The sequence below is a fragment of the Vanacampus margaritifer genome, chromosome 20, assembly GCF_051991255.1.
Source record: "Vanacampus margaritifer isolate UIUO_Vmar chromosome 20, RoL_Vmar_1.0, whole genome shotgun sequence".
NCBI classification, from domain to species: Eukaryota; Metazoa; Chordata; class Actinopteri; order Syngnathiformes; family Syngnathidae; genus Vanacampus; species Vanacampus margaritifer.
This window is the reverse complement of record NC_135451.1, coordinates 1,450,275-1,471,567: the sequence shown is the minus strand read 5'-3', so window position 1 is coordinate 1,471,567 and position 21,293 is coordinate 1,450,275. Positions and strand designations below refer to the sequence as shown.

The 21,293-nt window shown below is 43.6% G+C and overlaps 1 protein-coding gene and 1 long non-coding RNA gene across 4 annotated transcripts in view; one reads left to right on the top strand and one right to left on the bottom strand.

Annotated features, from left to right (window-relative positions):
• The window catches only part of LOC144040099 (dual specificity calcium/calmodulin-dependent 3',5'-cyclic nucleotide phosphodiesterase 1C-like), a 141,405-nt gene that overhangs the window by 90,394 nt on the left and 29,718 nt on the right, over nt 1–21,293 (top strand). The gene's annotated exons all lie outside the window — the stretch shown is intronic.
• Nucleotides 2,303–9,700, bottom strand: LOC144040691 (uncharacterized). Of its 2 annotated transcripts, none has more exons than XR_013289794.1 (3): nt 9,464–9,700; nt 4,155–5,854; nt 2,303–3,370 (listed from the first exon to the last, which is right to left on the bottom strand). It is a non-coding gene; the product is annotated as an uncharacterized LOC144040691 (long non-coding RNA). The 2 variants fall into 2 exon arrangements; XR_013289795.1 differs by lacking the exon at nt 9,464–9,700 and having other exon boundaries at nt 4,155–4,884; nt 5,784–9,455.

Below are 21,293 nucleotides of genomic sequence, written 5' to 3'. Positions count from 1 at the left end.
CCTCTTCCTCTGCGTCTGAGTCCAAAAACAGCCTCGTTGTGTCATCATACACAAATGTCAAAACGTTTTTATGGTGATTGGCATTGCAGACAAACTACAGTTTCATTATGTGTGATTTATTGTTTAGCTATTATTTCAATTAAGAATTTTACAATGGATACACACACACACGTACGCACACACATATCTACATAGACACCCTCTAACAATTTCAATTAATCACGATACAAATCTATAAATTGATTATTGCTATTTTTTTATTTTACTCAAATTTAGAAAATACTAATCAGTAAACTTGTACATGTACAATGTAAGATTTGTATGAAAATGTATTTATCTGAAACTTCAGGCTTATAAGCCACTGTATTTAACAAACAGGTCGCCGTCTGTTTCATGTTTGAACAGGCTTAATTCTCCATTAGTATAACATTCTTCCATGCTTAAAGTGTGAACCTTAACCCAAAGTAAGACATTTTGTTGAATAGTTCCATCAAAAAGTGATGTTTAAAAATCGATTTGGCCGCATATTGAATCAATTTGCACTGTAATGTGATATATTGCCAAATCGATTTTTGGCACGTTATCATGTGCCCCTCTAATCAGTTAAATAAAATGATTAATCATCAGAAAATGAAAAACAAATGAGAATTTTTCACAGGCCAATAAATTATAATTAACACAAATGAAAGTCATAGAATACAAAATACAAAAAATGCCACAATGACAGCATTTTTGGTAAAAACACACAGGAAACATCAATAAGAAAAAAATTTGGTAGTTTATTCAAGTAATCAGAAATATATTTTGAGGTAGTAAACTAAATAAAAAATAATCAATCAGTAAAAATGTTACAATACATGCTGCAGTTGTACTTATGTACACCTTTTGTAAAGTGCTAAAATTGAAAAGTGCAAATATCTATTAAGGCATACAAAAATTTAAGCTCACCGTGAGCCCATGGCTAAAGGCTAATAACAAAACAAGAGTTACTGATTAGGGTTGTCAAAAGTATTGATACTTTGAAAAGTATCGATACCAACACAACGTATCCGGATACGATATCTCTTTGTCATGGTATCAATACTATCAATACATGGTAGCGTTCCCCAGACCACACAAAACGATTAACTCAAATATTACACATAAATGATAATAAAATTAACAAAAACAAGATCCAAACATCAACTTACATTCTCATATTTATCAATAACTATACTTTTAAACAAACGTTTAAAAATTTTAATTGTCTGACACCCGTTTAATTAATCATCAAGTTGATTCCATACCTTCACACCACTAATAGTAATACATTGATCCTTTCATTTAGTCCAAGATTTTATTCTTTCAAAACGTACCTTCCTTCGGCGTTTGTGTCTATATTCTTTTATCTTAAACATATTCTCTATATGACTAGGGCGCTGTTTATAATACAATTTATACATTAAAAGTGCAATTTTATAATTAACCAAGTCTTCAAATTTCAAAGTTCTTAACTTAAATAACCCATTTGATGGTTCTCTACTATTTGACTTTGTTATTATCCTTATAGCTCTCTTTTGTAGAATAAATATTGAACTTGTATGTGTGGGATATGCATTCCCCCATATTTCCAAACAATACATTATGCAAGGCAAAACCAAAGAATAATACAAAATATACAAAGCATGATTCATAAGATCCTTCACCTTATATAATATGGCAATTGATTTTGCTCTTCAAATCTAAATATTTGATTTAACATAATCTATATGCATTTTCCATTCCAATTTGTGATCCAAAATAACACCTAAAAATTTCATATCAAAAACTCTTTCAATTTCCACTACCCCTATTCTCAATTTAACTGTTGAATCAATTTTACGATTACCAAATCGTTTTTGTTTTGGTTATTAGCCATTAGCCAGCTACCGCCGTTATGCTCAGTAAATGTTGGTTTGTTATTTGCTGTTAGTCGCGGGCTCACGGTTAGCTTTATGCTCAATGGACAAGAGAAAGCAAGATGCCTTGTGTTTTTGTTATTAGCCATTATCCGGCTACCACAGTTATGCTCAGTGAACATTGGTTTGTTATTAGCCATTAGCCACGGGCTCAAGGTTAGCTTTATGTCTTCCAACAGCAAAAAAATTCAGACCAGGGGTCCATTTCACAAAGCATGTTCAACAAACACCGAGACTAACCCTGAACAGCGAGTTGACATAGACTGAGATAGGAAACTGTGCGTTTTTGGTTCCAGGACAGCTTATTTGAGGTAGTTATATCAACTGAAGGAATGTTTGATTACTATATTCAGTGTAATCCTTGCGTGTGCAAATAATTGCATTGAGATCTGATGAAGAAGGTTTCTTTGCAAAGAATTTATTTAGAAGCTTCTAAAGATACAGTTAGGACACCCACATCTGAATGCATTGTGAAGCCCCCAAGTGTGTAACAGTCTACAGAACATCCACTCATTTATAACCAAAAGATAAAAGGTTCCTCTTCCCCTCCTAAGTTGATTAAAGGACAGACATGTCGACTCCTAGTGAACAAATGTGTGATGTTATTAGTAAGCAGACATTTGCATACAGACATGTCGACTCCAGGTTAAACAAAGGTGTAATGTTATTAGTAAACAGACATTTACATACAGTTCCCCTTCTTGACTGGGGGAACAAATGCAATTAGGATCTGACCCCAGACTTTTAGTCTCTAATGACAAAAGACTCTGATAACATCATGCACATTCTATCTTCAATAGCTTTGGGGGTACGAAGATCAATAAGTTAACAAAATTAACATTAAAATTAATAAGTTCACAAAATCACCATCCCACTGTATTCTTTTAAATACTCATGATTATATCACATTGATATGCCTATAAGTAAATTCAAAAACAGTAAAACATCAAATTGAAAATGTTAAATGTCTTCAGTCCTACCATTGAACTTCTATAAATTCAAAACCCGGACATTTAATCCCACAATAGTCTAGAGAGAAAGTCCAGCGCGAATCTTGATCGTCGCAAATGATTTATCGCATCATTAAGCAATGTTTGTGTGTGGAGTTTAGAAATAAGAACAGCAGGAGAGAGAGAGAGAAAGAGAGAGAGAGGGTAGTTTAGCAGTCATATGGCATTAAAGAACAATTTGATTCATTAAGAAATTTTCAGTGGAAGGGGCATATCATATGAAAAATAACCCTATGTGCCATATCTATATTCAACAAAATGTGTTACGACGCAAAAGCAGATGTGTTTGTGCAGTGAAGTCATCTCCTGGTGAAGGTCCCCCATGGAATAGTGCTTCGGAAAGCACTTAGCATCCTCCTGGTGGATGTGGCCCCCACTATTATGATCAGCAAACCAGATCGACCATTTCCATTTTCACCACATCTGAAAGCAAAATCATTTTCATTTAGTCACTTATAACATACATAGTCTTCATTCTTTACTTTGAAAAGAGCACCTGGTATTTTTTGTTAGCAAATGTTAATTGTTTAAGTTCTGTAGGTCCTGGAACGTGCTGTTGGACACGGAAAAAGTTATTTTTGTTGTGGCATTCAAACAGAATCCGTTTAATGACATTTGCACATTCAATGACACAATAATGAAAGTCTTGTAGCCATTGAAACTTTATGAGGCCAATTGTTTAATATTTCTATTTTTCTTTAATGTCCTTGAGATCAGAGATAATATATTAAATCAAATATGTTTTAATCTCAATGCCTTTTCTATATCTTATGAAGTTTTGTTTTTTCAAATGGGTTCGTCTGATCCAAGATTCCTAGGAAACCCTTATGATGGTAGATAATGATTAATCAAATATTTTACCATGATATTTACTGTTGTAGATTTAGCATAAATGTGCTTTTTGTCGTACATCAAATTTCTGTATTTTTTAACGCTGTTTTTTTATTATAGCAGTGTAAATCATTTAAAAACAACATCATCTTAACCCAGAACTATTCATGTCCAGCCGGGCCATAAACAGTCTGAGAAGAGATTTATATATATACTTATACCTTAAATAAACACTGCAGTCCTGCAGTTCATTTTTAACAACTTGTCTCATGAAAAAATGTCACCCAGGTGTCTCAATGTTCCTTCCACACCTAAATGGCATATTCCATGGGCTCTAAAAATTATATTTTTCAATTGTTTCTGAAATGGAACATACCTACTGTATTTCTGCTATTCGGGTCGTCTTTTGTCATCTTTGTAGAACTTACTTTCCTCCAAGTCCAATCCTCTCCATTCTCCGCCTGTAAATTCCTCACACCAAACTTCATTCTCACATCAGACTTCCTTTTCAACGATACACAGACAGACCATTCTCACCTCAGACTTCCTTTTCAACAATACACAGACAGACCAGTCATTCCCCCATCTGATAAAATCAACTCTGATCTTTTTCAGACATGTATTTGAAAACTGTAGCAGCGAACAGATGCCGCTTCAAAGAGGAAGAAAAACAGACACCTTGTGTCCTGTAGATTAGAAAAACAACTAAATTGGGACAATTTGGCCAACACCAGAACTACAAAAAGATCTCCAGCTGAGCTAGCCAGGAGCCATAAAAACAAAAGCCTTTGAGGCAAGAGTTTGTAATGTTTAAAACAACCCCATTAATCTATTGCAGGTCACAAATCTTCCAAATATGCCATCTCAACTAGTAAAATAAACTAGTTATAATCAGAAAAACAAGACAAAATCCCTACTTTAAACCAACCAAAAAGTATTCTTAAAATGCTAATTAACCCCACCTCTTCTACAGAGTAGTGGGGCTTGTAAAACACAGCAGGGAACTTTAGATCACAGTGCTGTGAGCTTAATCAAAAATTAAAAATTTAACCAGCAAATTCGCCGTAAGTGTTCCACATCTGAGTCCACTCTGAGAAGCCAAAGTTCTAAAAGAGAAATGGGAAAAAAAATTAGAAGGCCAAATTCAACAAGCATCAAACAACGGAAAATATAGTATTAAAGATTAAAATACATTTTATACTACCCTAATTCACATAAGCTGTTCTCAATTTCCGAAACTGCGTTGCTATAGCTCACATCTCCTTTTCCGACACAGTACAGAGTGCAAACTGTACTCAAACAGACCAAAATATGACTCAAGGGGCTAATCTCAGATGACTCGAGAACTTTGAGTCCACAACTGGAGTTCATATTCCTTCCTGTCCTTGTAGATAGCAGTTTATGCAGGGCAAAGTTCAAAGCAGGCCTTAGCTGTCACTGGAGACCCCTGACAGTTTCATCAAGACGGCTGTGATGAGAGTTCGAGATGTCTGCTCAAAGAGTTGATGGACATTTTGCTCAGATAATTCATAAGAGTCATTGAACAGTCACAGGGCGAGCGGATTTACAGTGTACCATCCTTTTCGCAGTCCGTGTGGTCACTTCCTCCCCCCGAAAGTGACCATTGTTCAGTTCGCCGTCCACTCTGTGCACCAAGCAGAGCAGGAGGTCCATATTCCCAACAGCCAGGTTATTCCAGCACGTTTGAGACACCCAAGAACAACACCTCTCGTCAAAGATTGAACCTGCCTGAAACACTTATACACTCGGAACAGACAGAGGGAGATGAGATCATAGCAAGAGATCCTATCTGCTTGTTGTCATTCAATTTCCAAGAAAAAATAAAATAAAAAAATTCCCCCAAAATATTTTGTTTTTCAAACTATTTTTAATTGATTCATTTATTTATTTTGTGGTTTTATTTAAATTTGATCACTACACTATAGCAAGTAGTAGTACTATATTTACGCATATGTCTACCATAGACATCTTCATTACATTTTACCTCGAATTATGCTTAATATGTGACAACTCACAGTCACCCTGGCCACATGGAGGAAAGTCCTCTCCAGACTTCTAGAATGGGACAGGACAGAGGTTAAATCATTTTCACACCTGCGAATAAGTTATCAGAGATGCAGGGGAAATATAAAAATCAAAAATGAAAAGTCTATTTCAATTAAAATTTGGTTTTATTACTCATTCAACTATAAAACACACAGATCTGATTTTAAAAATAATAGTGGCCTGTAGTCACAACGCAGAGTAGTTTCACCTGGCGACTAAAAAGTCCACATCAATGGAGCCCCGATTCGAGTCACTATGGCAACAGGGAAGCGCAGTGTGTGGCGTCACCCTCTGCTTCCGTTTTTTTTTTTTTTTTTTACCCCTCTCAACTGAAAATAATGCGATCATATGGCGAATTTGAACATTTCTTTAAAAAGTGCAACACCGCAGCGGCTTCCCATAGAGCAGGGATGGGCACACTCGGTCCTCGAGGGCCGAAGTCCTGCAGGTTTTGGATGTTTCCCTTCTCCAACACAGCTGATATATGATCAGCTCTTCAGCAAGCTCTGCATAAACTTGGTAATGATCCTGTTGATTGGAATCAGCTGCTTTTCAGCAGGGAAACCTCCAAAACTTGCAGGACACCGGCCCTGGCCCTTGAGGACCGAGTTTGCCCACCACTGCCATAGAGGAAGGCGGCGTGGGAGAACGTTGCTGCTTGGGTGTCGGGTCAATGCGTACATTTAAATGTAGTCCTTTGCAATCACGATAATATTATAGGGGAGACCTGTTGAATGGCAACTCATTAATTCATTTCATTTCGGTGCAATCTTGCGGGGGAGAACCGCACTTGATTTAAGATGAAATATAAAAGCATTATTCAATTATAAGAAAAAAATTATGCGAAAAAAGCGGCGTGCAACACACAATATATGCTGTCATGTGAGCGCATGACTGCGGCTGGTAATGTTGCAAATGTAAGGACGGATTAAGTTGTGTATGTAGACAGTGATGTGAAACGGTACCGCTCAAAAAGATAACTGTCCGGAAATGCCAGCATATCTATGCACGGTCTGATATCAATCTCACGACGAATATTTAATTCCCTGCGCAATAAAGCGGCACCTTCATCAATATTGTATCATTGTCAAAAGGACATGCCATGTTCGTGACAAAAGTGTACTTTACGCTATAGACTATTGTGTATTTATGTAAAAACTTGCCAAGCGGACTTCCTGGATGAGGAAATGAATGCCGTGTGTGGCTGAAAGGAGGTGGGGACAGAGAAAACCTTGAGGTTCATTGTGAAAAACCTGCAACCGACCAGGTTTGGTTCATGCAACATGTTACTACAGTAACTGACTGAGAGCTTAAATCACCTCTTTTTATGATACAGGCTAGAGTTACCTCTTTTCCTCTGGTTTCAGTTACCTCCTTTTCTGAAACGGAAGATGTAGAGTTTCCCACATTTCTGGGTTTCTTGACCCAGAGTTCTCACTAAACCTGCTTTGTGAAATAGACCCCAGTGATATGATAAGCTTAAACAGTCATCATAGAATAAAGTGCACTTTTTAAACCCGTGTATGCCTTAATAGATATTTTCAATTTTAGCCTTTTAAAAAAGGTGTAGCTGAGTGCAAATGCAGCATTTGATTTTTACTGATTGTTTAATTTTTGTATATTTACTACCTCAAAATATAGTTCTGATTACTTGTATAGGTAACCACCTCAATTTTTTTCTTATTGATGTTGTGTTTTTACCACAGACAACCAAAAATGTTGTCATTTGGCAATTTTTGTATTCTTTCATTTGTGTTAGTTATAATTTATTTGCATGTGTAAAAAAGATTTTTTTTCATTTTCTGATTATTAACTCTTTTACTGCCAAAAACGTTTAATGACGTATACTAAAATCCAAATGAATGCAGCCAAAAACGCTAATTGACGTTTACTAGGTTGTTTTTTCATAATGGGCAGTGCAATGTTTGTGCAGCACTGCCTTGTCATTGGGGTTGTAAAATCCAAAAACACCCAATAACTATGGCCAGCAGATGGCAGGATTGTATCTTTTTTCAATGGGCTCCCAGGGTCTCAAATTACATGAAAACATGGCAGATCTTAGGAAATAGAACGTTTTCAAGGATGACGTGAATGATCTAAGCCTTTGTCAAATTAAATCTAATTCACAGAGTGTCACTAAACAAAAAATATTAGTGCCAGTATTAGTAACAATATAAAGTCATTGTTATGCAGAAAATGTAACTTTTCACAAAAAAGCTTGTTTTCTCATGTTTTAAATTTTCACTCAATGTCACTCAAATGACCTATTTTCAAATGGTGATTACTAAAGAATAAGGTAGAAATACTTTTTTCTTCTAATGGAAAGAATGGAACGCGATCTTTTATTTGGTACCCACCATGTTTGTGTAGCCACAGCACACAATATTCAGTTTGCCTTGAAAGATGGGTTAAATGATTTTGGGGTTTTTTAATCGCTAAAATGCTGTACAATAGTCTATCAAGCGACGCCCCTCTCCTCCAGTGTGCTGCTGCGACCTGTACAAACTTACACGGTGAAACGCCAGTGAATAGCGAGCCAGACACTCATTTGGTGTTTAATTCAAACAGACACTTGCTTGCAGTGTTTTTTTGCTGGTGTCACCACAACATCCTATTTTGGCGATATGCTTTCGGCAATATGCTTTCTTTTATTATTTTCAGTGGCCAAACATTCATTGCATCCCTAGTCACTGAGCATAAAGCTAACCGTGGTAGCCGGCTAATGGCTAATAACAAAACAATAAGGCATCTTGCTTTTTCTTGTCGACCAAGACTGATTGGTTTAGCCCTCCTACCGCCGCATTGGCCATACTAAGCAGCTTTTAGCTGAGCAAGCAAAAAATAAATAAATCTTATTGCACAGACATTGTTGGTGTCCTTCTAACAGTGCTCAATTCAGAGCATACATATTGCATTTGGTATGTGGTTCTCCAGTTGTACAGTGGCGGACAAAAAGCACTTCAAAGGGTGGTCACTTTAGCACAGAAGATCACCAGCTGTTCCCTTCCTTCTCTGGACGATCTCTATCGCCAGCACTGTTTTAAGAGGGTGAAACAAATCCTTAGGGATTCTACCCACTCAGCGCACGCACTTTTTGAGCGTCTACCTTCTGGCAGACGCTTCAGGACACTTAAAACCCTTTGGGCCCTAGCGCCCCTCAATTGGGTCCTCTCGGGCTTTGAAGAAGAAATTGTGTGCAATACTGCACTAGCACTAATCATGAAAGAATATAATGATGCACATCAAGTTAAACTGCAGAACTGGGGCTACAACATTATAGAAGCCACTTTTACAGGCTTCAAACACAGCTCAAATGGCAACTAATTTAATTATCAAATATAGAAATCGGTATTGCGCCACAGCGAAATAACTCGGCTCTCCCACTGTGCTAGCCCTTCTTCATGCAAAACACACAAGTGTTTTTGTATTTTGTTTTTTTTTCACATTTGTGCTGTGTGCCATCTTCATTTACTTTTAACCAGTAACATATGGAGTGGAACGTCTCGGAACTCGTACAAATCGGATATCGACCAAAACATCTAAGTAAAAAATGTCTCGGAGTTTGACCTCATTCTCAGAATTCGAACACCCAAGCAAACCAAGCAAAGCCGAACGTACCTTGATCGGGTAGCCGAGTGAAGCCGAGCGATGCCGAATGCTCACGTTGCTGTAGTGGAGACAAAGCGCTGCTCATTTCCAGTCAGAGGTGACCGCGAGTGCATTTTAATTTTACCATTACAAATTTATTCGACATGGGCCCAAAGACAGCAGTGCCAATGGCAGAAAAGAAAAACATACAGTGCAACAAACCAAAGTGGATTAAGGAAGGAGATTATTATTGTGACTTATTCTGTAAATACTGGCACAAGGACCCCCTTAGCTGTTCAACAACGTGCCTGATGTTAAACAGCGCACAAGGACCCCTTAGTAGTCTAACAATGTGCCCAATGTAAAATACACTAAACTAAAGCATGCATTAACACAGGATTTTTCATCCACTGGTGCCATCACACCACAACAAAAAAGGTAAGGTATTTTTTATTGTTTAAAAACTGTACAGGGTGTACATGTTTTTTACATAAATAGAAATTAAAATTGGAATTTTCTGTTTTTGGAGCTTGGGAACGGATTAATTGCATTTACATTATTTCCTAAGGGAAAAAATGTTTTGGAGGTTGAACAAATCAGACTTTGAACATGTAGCGATAATTGATGTTGTCTTTTGGACGAATTAGTAATTTGATCAGCGCTTGAGGAAGTCGTAATTTCCCCAATCGCCTATAGGGGCATCACGTTCTGTTTACTTTCAGTTTGGAGAAACACAACGAATAAAATCCAAATTGTCGTTTATTTATTCATAATCTGAAGTCGCCACATTCAAATTTTGTGGTTCTTTGTATTACTAAAAGAATTTCTAATCCACTCGGACACAAGCACGATTGAGACTGAACCAGATTTTTTTTTTAACAGGCATTTATTCACTACGGTTACACATACAGAATCTACTGAAAGTAGAAAGTACTGTCTACCTAACTATCATACGGTGGAAAGAAAAAGTATAAAATAAAAGTGAAACTAATAGAAATAAGAAAAGAACAATTTAACGAGGTAGAAAGGAAAGGTTTGACTTTCCAAATCTGTGAGATGTTTGAAATTCAAAACTCTCAACGCGGAGGAGTAGCGGCTCGACACTGAGTCCCTCCCGGATGACCGAGCTTCTCACCCTACCTCGAATGTCATTGAGGCACTTAATAATGATCGGGGGTGTTTCAAATACTAGTAGCAACAAATACTATTTTACTTCACCATAAGTCCTTTGTTCATGTTGTATATTTAGTTGTAAGATTTTATATTCTTCTTAAATTGCCTGATTTGTTAGTTTTATATATTTTATATGTTCTATGTTTTTAATTGCTGGCACCTTGCGAACAACAGTATATATAATTCAATTTCGTTGTACTTTGTGCAATGATAATAAAGTCATTCTATTATATTGTAAGCAAGGTTGTGGCGTGGACTCTCCTGGCTGCCGGAGGCTGTCTGCCGAGCAGGCGGTGCTGCTAGTGCGGGCAGCTGACACTGCGGGAACGCTACCATGTATCAGTAGGATTGACACCATGACAAAGTAGTATCCTATCCGGATACGACATGTTAGTATCGATACTTTTGACAATCCTATCCATTAACCTTCTGACGCAATGAGCAAATACTTTATACCTTTACAACACTGGCATGATAGTTGCTGGAAATGGGACACTATACAACTATGTCGATATTGCCTCAAAAACCAGACATTTGCAGCTGGAATTGTCATTTACCACATTAACAATGTATAGAGTGTATTTCTGATTAGTTTAAAGTTTTCTTTAAAAAATAAAGACATTTCTTGATGACTCCAAACTTTTGAACGGTAGTGTATATATAAATGTCGCTGACTCCAAAAGTCATCACTTTTCAGGCGACACCAAAACTATGTTTTTCAACCATTATTATTGCATCATCAAAGATAACAAGCCATTTTCAACACTTTGGATTGGTCAATAATTCGTAAAAATTACACCCACATGTGTGGACTCACCAAAAGTATAGAATAAGGCAGTGGTGGGCAAACTCGGTCCTCGAGAGCCGGAGTCCTGCAGGTTTTGGATGTTTGCTTGCTCCAACGCAGCTGATTCCAATCAACAGGATCATTATCAGGCTTATGCAGAGCTTGCTGATGAGCTAATCATATATCAGCTGTGTTGGAGAAGGGAAACATCCAAAACCTGCAGGATTCTCGCCCTCGAGGACCGAGTGTACTCACCCCTGGATTCACTGGCGTACACATGTAGACCCCTAGTGGTGCTCACACCCTTGCCCCTCTGCCCGCTCTCAAAAAAAGTACCCTTTGAAAAGTTTTTTTTTTTAATCAACACTTTACAGAGGACAGGTCAATGTTGACACAATGCAAAGAAAAGCTGCATGATTAATCGTGTGTGGAAAAAAATCCAATATGCTTTTCCTGCGCGCGAGCACCCGACCGAGCTCTCTCGCTCGCTCGCTTCCTTGTCACGTGAACGCTAATTACCCACGGTCGCGGTGTGGGACAGATACACACGCATCTCCTTCCCCTGCTGCTGATCTGATAATTATTTGGTCGGTTTTGTAGCAGAGGGCATTGTTAATCACTTTCAGCTGTATTGGTGTTGATGATGATGGTGAAATTAACAACAAGTGCACTAGAGTGGCACCAATGAGAAAATCCCTAAAACAGGACTGGTTTTACATGTGGAGGTCATTCCAAGTTTATCCCTCTTAATCTTTTTTGGCTGCTTTTCTACTAATGCTGGTTTTGGCTTGAGGCATTATCATTACTGGCAGTATGAGGCATTTCCTTAACCCTACAGACTTGCACAGGTTGTCCAACTCCTTTTAGGATGGCACAATCACATGTGCTGTAGCAAGAAGATTTAATGTGTCTCCCAGCACAATCTCCAGAACATGAAAGAGGTTTCAGGAGACTGGCAGTTATTCTAGGAGAGCTGGACAGGGCCACAGAAGGTTCTCAACCCATCAGCAGGACCGATACCTACTCCTTTGTGATAGGCGGAACAGGTTGAGCACTGCTTAAGCTGTACAAAATGACATCCAGCAGGCAACTGGTGTGAATGTCTCTGCCCAAACCAACAGAAACAGACGTCATGAAGGTGGCCTGAGGGCCCGACGTCCTGTAGTTGGCCCTGTGCTCACTGCCCAGCACCGTGGAGCTTGACTGACATTTGCTAGAGAACACCAGAATTATCCACCACTGGCGCCTGTACTCTTCACAGACGAGAGCAGGTTAACACCTGTGATAGATGTGCAAGATTCTGGAGAAGGGAGAAGAGAACATTATGCTGCCTTTGGGCCAGTGATGATCTGGGGAAGCATATCCATGGAGGGATGCACAGACCTCTACTGGCAGGAAAAGGTAGTCTGACTCTCATTAGGTATCAAGATGAAATCCTTGAACCCATTGTCAGACCCTACGCTGGTGCAGTAGGTCCTGGTTTTCTCCTAATGCACAATAATGTTTCCTCCTAATGCATAATAATGCCCGGCCTCATGTGACAAGAATATGCCGGTAGTACCTGGAGGATGAAACACAATTGAATGGTTTTCATGATCCCCGCCCAGACTTAAACCTTAAAACTTATGTTTTGGTCCATTCGGCACCACAAGTTTGCTGCTCAGACTTTACAGGAACTTAGGGATGCCCTTACACAGATTTGGTAGGACATGCCACAAGACATCATCCGTCTTCTCATTAGGAGTATGCCACGATGTTGTCAAGCATGCATACAAGCATGTGGGGGCCACACAAGATATTGAGAAGCATTTTGAGTTGCAGAAATTAATTTTATGAAAAATTTGCTAGCCGGCCACATCATTGTTTCACTCTGATTTTGTTGTTTCTGTACAATTAGGCCCTCTGTAGGCTGAACACCTTTCCATTAAGAGATTTGGTATCCTTTTGTTCCTAAGACATTACCCTGTCTTTATCTGTATAGATATTTTTTTCACATTGTGGTCAGATGTGTTCCTTTAACTCTTTGACTGCCAGACGTTTTCAGAAACGGGATGTCGCCAGTGCCAGCCGATTTAAGCATTTTGACTGATCTTTCAAGGTCCACAGAAAATGTTGGGTTTGGACTATGGAAACACACATACTACCAAATGAAAGATTGAACTCTCATCTTTCATCAGAAAAAAAAGTTTGTTTCTACCTTATTCCGTTCTTCAGTAATCAACAATAGAAAATGGTTAGTTTCACCGAAATGCTCTGTTTTGAAACAAAAAACGGAGAAAAAGAGCTTTTTGTGAAACGATGTTATTTCATGCACTCTAGTGAATTGTACACTTCTTTTTGTCCATGAATGATGCCACAAACACCTAAACAGTGCTTTACTTCTGTAAAACGCTTTCACCAACAATGAAAAAGTGTTTTTAGTTTGCAAAATACGTTTATTTCCATTCAACAGTGTAACAATTTGACAAAACAATTTCGCAAACTATTTACAAATGTGTGCAACTGTGGTACTACTTACAAATATGTGGATGTTTCAAATACAGTTTTTCTTTTTGTAACGCTCTCCTGCGTGCAAGGAGAGGGAGCAGGATTCGCACAACAGATTACTTTCACTTTCATTGTCCGTTTCGCGTGCAGACGTTACTGTCATGTTTTGGTTCTGTCATGTTCAGTTTCTGCTTTCCTTGTGTGTTTTCCTTGTCTTGTTAATTGTGACCCTGCCCTTCCTTGTGTTGTCCAATCAGTGCCCTCAGCCACTTGTGTCTGGTCCAGGTGTGTCTTGTTGCGTCATTAGTGTTGGTGTATTTAGTCTGCTGTCTCTCCTCTGTCTGTGTTGGTGCATTGTGGTATGTATGTTTGTCCTCATGTCATGCTGCCTGTTTTCTGTTCCCTCCCAAGTTCTAGTTCAAGTTCATGTTTTGTTGCTGTCTGTTTTTTGTTCCCTCTTTTGTTCAAGTTCAAGTTCAAGTTCATGCTTTGTTTTATGTTTTTGAACTTTGGAAACCTTTTTGCCAATAGAAATTAAATCCCTTTTTTTTGGACTACTCCTCTGCCTCCTTGCTCTGCCTTCCCGCATCTGGGTCCTAAAGCCCCCGTTTTGACAGAATGCACCAACCAGAGAAGGACCCAGCGGGAGTGCTGAAAGCCATGATGGGGAATCAGGAGGCGCGTCTGTCGCACCAGGAGGAGCTCCAGCATGCCATGGCCGCCCAAATGGACCTGCTGTCCTCTTTGATTAAGGGAGTTGGGCGTCGTTGGGCTTCAGATGGTGGCGCTCGGAGTCGCCAGCCGCAACTCCCCGAGCCACGTCTGCCTCCGCAGCTCCAGGTCCCCGTGTCGGCTCCGCCGCAGCCCCAGGTCCCCGTGTTGGCTCAGCCGCAGCCTCATGTCCCTGTCCTACCACGCCTGCCGCCGCTGCCTCAAGTCCTCTGCCAGGTCTGCCGCCACAGCTTCAAGCCTCTCTGCCAGGACTGCCGCCGCAGCCTCATGTCCCTTTCCCTGCCAGGACTGCCGCCGCAGCCTCAAGTCCCTATCCTGCCAGGTCTACCGTCGCAGCCTCAAGTCCCTATCGTGCCACGTCAGCCATGTCCGCCCCAAGTCCTTATCGTGCCACGTCTGCCACCGCTGTTCCCAGTACCCGAACCACGTCTGCCGCTGTTCTCAGTCCCCGAACCACGTCTGCCGCCACAGCCTCAAGTCCTCTGCCAGGTCTGCCGCCACAGCTTCAAGCCTCTCTGCCAGGACTGCCGCCGCAGCCTCATGTCCCTTTCCCTGCCGCCGCAGCCTCAAGTCCCTATCCTGCCAGGTCTACCGTCGCAGCCCCAAGTCCCTATCGTGTCACGTCAGCCACGTCCGCCCCAAGTCCCTATCGTGCCACCGCTGTTCCCAGTTCCCGAACCACGTCTGCCGCTGTTCTCAGTCCCCGAACCACGTCTGCCGCCACAGCCTCAGATCCCTGAGCCACGTCAGCCGCCGCAGCCCCAGGTTCCCGTACCGACTCCGCGGCAGCTCCCGGACTCCGTGCCGGCTCCGCGGCAGCTCCCGGACTCCGTGCCGGCTCCGCGGCAGCTCCCGGACTCCGTGCCGGCTCCGCGGCAGCTCCCGGACTCCGTGCCGGCTCCGCGGCAGCTCCCGGACTCCGTGCCGGCTCCGCGGCAGCTCCAAGTCCTCGAACCACGTCAGCCAAAGTCCAAGGTCCCCGAACCACGTCAGCCGATGTCCAAGGTCCCCGAACCACGTCAGCCGATGTCCAAGGTCCCCGAACCACGTCAGCCAAAGTCCCAGGTCCCCGAGCCACGTCGGCCGTCGGAGCCTCAGGTCTCCGAGCCACGTCGGCCGTCGGAGCCTCAGGTCTCCGAGCCACGTCGGCCGTCGGAGCCTCAGGTCTCCGAGCCACGTCGGCCGTCGGAGCCTCAGGTGTCCGAGCCACGTCGGCCGTCGGAGCCTCAGGTGTCCGAGCCACGTCGGCCGTCGGAGCCTCAGGTCTCCGAGCCGGCTCCGCGGCAGCTCCCGGACTCCGTGCCGGCTCCGTGCCGGCTCCGTGCCGGCTCCGCGGCAGCCCCCGGACTCCGTGCCGGCTCCGCGTCAGCCCCAAGATCCCGTGCCGGCTCCGCGTCAGGCCCAAGATCCCGTATCGGCTCCGCGTCAGGCCCAGGTTTCCGTCCCGTTTTCACGTCAGCCCCAAGATCCCGTATCAGCTCCGCGTCAGGCCCAGGTTTCCGTCCCGTTTTCACGTCAGCCCCAAGATCCCGTATCAGCTCCGCGTCAGGCCCAGGTTTCCGTCCCGGCTTTGCGGCAGCCCCAGGATTCCGGATCAGCTCCACAGCAGCTTCTGGCCCCAGTACCGGCTCCGCGTCAGCTCCAAGTTCCCGTATCAGCTCCGCGGCAGCCCCCGGACTCCGTGCCGGCTCCGCGACAGCCCCCGGACTCCGTGCCGGCTCCGCGGCAGCCTCAAGTCATCGCGCCTCGTCGGCCGCCTCCACGGCAGCCTCAAGTCATCGCGCCTCGTCGGCCGCCTCCACGGCAGCCTCAAGTCTTCGCGCCTCGTCGGCCGCCTCCACGGCAGCCTCAAGTCTTCGCGCCTCGTCGGCCGCCTCCACGGCAGCCTCAAGTCTTCGCGACTCGTCGGCCGCCTCCACGGCAGCCTCGTCGGCAGCCTCAAGTCTTCGCGCCTCGTCGGCAGCCTCAGGTCTTCGCGCCTCGTCGGCAGCCTCAAGTCTTCGCGCCTCGTCGGCCGCCTCAAGTCTTCGCGCCTCGTCGGCCGCCTCCGCGGCAGCCTCAAGACTTCGCGCCTCGTCGGCCGCCTCCGCGGCAGCGTCAAGCCCCCGCGCCTCGTCGGCCGCCTCCGCGGCAGCCTCAAGCCCCCGCGCCTCCTGGTCCCGGCCGCCCTCGTGCGTGGTCTCTTCGCCTCTTCCTTGGTAGCGTCAGGTCCATGGGGGTGGACGGGGGTTGTGCGTCCCATGGCCGTTCTGCTCCGGTGTGGCGTCCGGGGCGCCCTCCGGACCAGCGCCGCCGGGCTCCCCCCGTCCGGCATTCGGGACGCCCCCCGGACGGGCCCTGATGGATGTGCCAGGGTCCCGCCTCCGTGACCCCCCTCCGCCCACCCTGTTTTTGAAATTATTAAAGGGACGTCTGGAAGCCGTCCCTCGACGGAGGGGTTCTGTCATGTTTTGGTTCTGTCATGTTCAGTTTCTGCTTTCCTTGTGTGTTTTCCTTGTCTTGTTAATTGTGACCCTGCCCTTCCTTGTGTTGTCCAATCAGTGCCCTCAGCCACTTGTGTCTGGTCCAGGTGTGTCTTGTTGCGTCATTAGTGTTGGTGTATTTAGTCTGCTGTCTCTCCTCTGCCTGTGTTGGTGCATTGTGGTATGTATGTTTGTCCTCGTGTCATGCTGCCTGTTTTCTGTTCCCTCCCAAGTTCTAGTTCAAGTTCAAGTTCATGTTTTGTTGCTGTCTGTTTTTTGTTCCCTCTTTTGTTCAAGTTCATGCTTTGTTTTATGTTTTTGAACTTTGGAAACCTTTTTGCCAATAGAAATCTCTTTTTTTTGGACTACTCCTCTGCCTTCCCGCATCTGGTTCCTAAAGCCCCCCGTTTTGACAGTTACACTTTCTTGACGGCCTTTTTTTCCGGGGAATAAATAGCAAGTAGCAGACTGTACCCACTCCTCCGATGAATATGCATTGGACTCGGGGCACTCTTCTGATTGAACGTCCGCCTGAGCGTGCTTGGTTGTGCTCCGCGTTTTCCGGTGTCAGCATCGCCAGCCCGTGAACCTTTATGACGTCGTCATAGCCGCCGCGTCAATGCTTCCAACTTCACCGTCAACCTCGGAGTCACCACCATCGTCATCGTCGTCATCACTGTGCTCTTTAGCGTTGAAAATTCCCAACTGTGAGCTGCTTGCAACATTGTCCGCTTCCTCCTCCATCTAGCTCCGCCTAACGTATTCTACTGCCGCGTCAATGCTTCCAACCACGGAGTCACCATCATCATCATCATCGATGATGATCATCGTCGTCTTCAATGTGCTCTTTATCGTTCGTCGATGCTTTTCGTCTTTGAAAAAAACGGCTCTAGCGTGAGCTGCTTGCAACCGCCATTATGGCTTCTTCAGCCATTGTCTCCTCAACACTCTAGCCCCGCCTCACGTCTTCTGCTGACGTCCACCCATCTTGTCAAAAGAGAGTCATGGGCCAAAAATAGTCATTAGGCTCACTAGAACTGCTTGAAACTTTCAGCACAGCTCCGCAAGGCTTCCCTGCACCCGTTTAAAAAAAAAAAAACATTTTAAAAAATGGGTGGACGTCTTTTAACGTCTTTTTTTTTTTTTTTTTTTTTTTTTTGGGAGATCTAAGTATTGATCATTTTAAATGTCATCATCATTGTTCTCCCTTTTTTTTTTTTTTTTGTATGTGTGTTTGTGCGTGTGTTTGTGCGTGTGTGCGTGCGTGTGTGTGTGCGTGCGTGCGTGCGTGCGTGAGAAAAAAATAAAATAAATAAATAAGAATTCCCATACCGTTCACCTAAACCGAACACTTCAAAATCCAGCCAGAGTCGTGGGGCCGCCAGGAGACCCGAAGGGGGACCAAAGAAAAGAAAGAAAAGCGAAGCCCAGCACCGACCAGACACCACCCACCGGGCCACTAACCTTCACCAACCCCAAAGACATCCAAACTCCAACAAATCAGGGAAACCTCAAGGGCCCAAAGGAGAAACTGAGGAAAGGTAGAAAGGACAGACGAAGCAGAGTGAGATCCACAGACACCAGCCTCCACCGAATCAATGACCTGAGGGAGAAACAAATTGTGTCTGAGTCTCGATAGATGCTGGTGTGGTGGATCTAGCATGCATGAAAATCTCCACCAAAGAGGGGAGCCGTCGACCCCCGCCAGGACAGAGCAAGCGCAACACCTCAGGGCCCCCCAGGCCGCGGCCGCGCCAAAGGACGACCCCCGGGCCCCGCAGGGGCCACCGGCCGGAGAGCAAACCCCGGACAACACCAATCCCGCCCACTCCCCCGGCCCCCGGAGCGCCGAGACCCGGGCCACGGATGGAACCCCCGGCCTGGGGGGGGGGAGGAGGGCGGACAGGGGAGGGGGAGGGGACGGGGGAAGGAGACGACAGGAAGGGCAGGAGGCAGCGGCAGGGCCGCAGAGAGAGGGGGAGAGGAGGAGGAAGGGCGACGAGGGAGAAGGGACAGGGAGGCGGAGGACGGGCGGGGAGAGGTGAAGAGGGAGAGGAAGCAAGGGGGAGGAAGGGGGAGGGGAGAGGGAACCACGGGGCACCCCGGCGGCCCACAGGCCCCGACCCGCGTCGCCGGACCCAGAGCGACGGACCGCGCCGGGGCGGCGCCGCCCCGGACACCAGGGAGAGCCCCGCAACACAGCACCCACCACGAGACCCAGGGAACGACCAAGACGCAGCCGCCACCCAGCAGCCAACAGAGGGGCAGACCCGCCCACGCCCAGCCAGGGGGGACAGCACCTGTAGAGTTAGTCCCCTGGCATGCAGTGAATCCGAATATTAGCCTTTAGTGCCCATTGGAGGTGAATCTGTTCGATCCTGTTGGCAGCGACTGGGTTCCTGACTATAAAAACACAACCATTAGTAACAAACTGCCAAATGCAGAGACATCAATGTAAGTTATCACGATGTGGTGGCTCTCGCTAACAGGCAGAATTAAATAACCAGAATTAGGTTAAAATATTCTATATACGTAGACCATATTTCTATGAATTTTGATATTTGTTTTTTATTTGAGGCCGATATTTTTTCCATTAAAATGTGATTTATGAGGAGGTTAGACCATTGGTCGATATTCAGAGTTTGTTTATTTTTCCAGTTAACAAGAATTGTTTTTTTAGCGATAGTAAGGGCTACAAGTGTAGATTGAAATTGTTTATGTGGTAGGTCAGTTGTTGTTAGGTCACCTAGCAAACACAAGTTTGGAGATAAAGGTATCCTATAGTCCAAGATAGCGGAAAGTTTTTCTAAGACTTTAGTCCAGAAATACATAACCGGGGTGCATAACCATAAAGCATGAAAATAAGTGTCTGTAGTGTTTTGTAAACACTGGAGACAAATGTCGGAGTCGGAGAGGCCCATTTTCTTCATCATATATTGAGTAATGTATGTTCTATGGATTATTTTGTATTGGATAAATTGTAAATTTGTGTGTTTTGTCATTTTAAATGCATTTTCACAAACTTGAATCCAAAAGTTAGATTCCGGAGCTATAGACAAGTCTGTCTCCCATTTTAAGATGGGTAAAGACATTTTATCCGTATATGAAAGTAACTTATATATTTTTGAAAGTTTTTTTGTTGTTGTCGGAGAAAGCTTGGTAATATCTTTAGCTAAGCCAGGCGGTTGGAGCGTACCCTGAAGTGTTGGAATTTGTTTCTTTATCATATTTTTAACTTGCAGATAATGTAAAAAATTTCCGTTTGTTATTTTGTATTTTTGGAGCAAAGATGTATATGATATAAACATATTATCTGAGAAGAGATGGTGAAGATGTGTGATTCCTTTCTGCTCCCACACACCTAAATAAAACGTTTGGTTGTTAATTCGAAAGTCAGGGTTATGCCATAGGGGAGAAAGCCCACAGGGCTCCACTTGGGGTTTTGTAATTTCTAATGCCTTCCACCAAGCAGTCAGGGTGGCGGAGATCATTGGGTTTTTAAAACAATTATGTCGCTTAATCGATGTTGTAATAAAGAGTAAATCTAGAAGTCTGAGGTTATTACAATCCTTCTGTTCTAGTTCCAGCCAACAGTTAGTATCTCTGTTGGGTTGTGCCCATAGAACGATATATTGTAGCTGGTTAGCTATATAGTAGTACATAAAATTTGGTGCCTCTAGACCACCTTTGGATTTACTTTTCTGAAGAGTAGATAGACTAATCTTTGCTTCTTTTTTTTTTCCAGTAAAATTTTGTAACGGCTGAGTCCAACAACTGGAACCATTTAGCCGTAGGTTTAAATGGAATCATTGAGAAAAAATAGTTTATTTTAGGTAAAACTTTCATTTTAACGGTGGCTATTCGTCCTATTAAAGAAATAGGAAGATTATTCCAGCGTTCCAAGTCACTATGAATGTTATCCAGAAGTGGAGAAAAATTTAAATGAATTAAATCAGTTAATTTAGGTGAGATTTTTATGCCTAAGTATTTTAAATTACCTATAGGAAATGAGTAATGTGGGTCCTGGCTTGCAGGGTTCCATGAATTTTCTGTAATAGGTAGAAGTGTTGATTTTGTCCAGTTAATAGAATAATCTGACAACTGCTTGGTTGGTGGGGGGGTGGTGGTGGGGGTGCCGGGGTGGGGGTGCTGGGGTGGGGAGGGTGTCTGGGGATTTGGGGACCTGGGGGCGGTTGGGGCTGGGTTGGGGTGGGTGGCG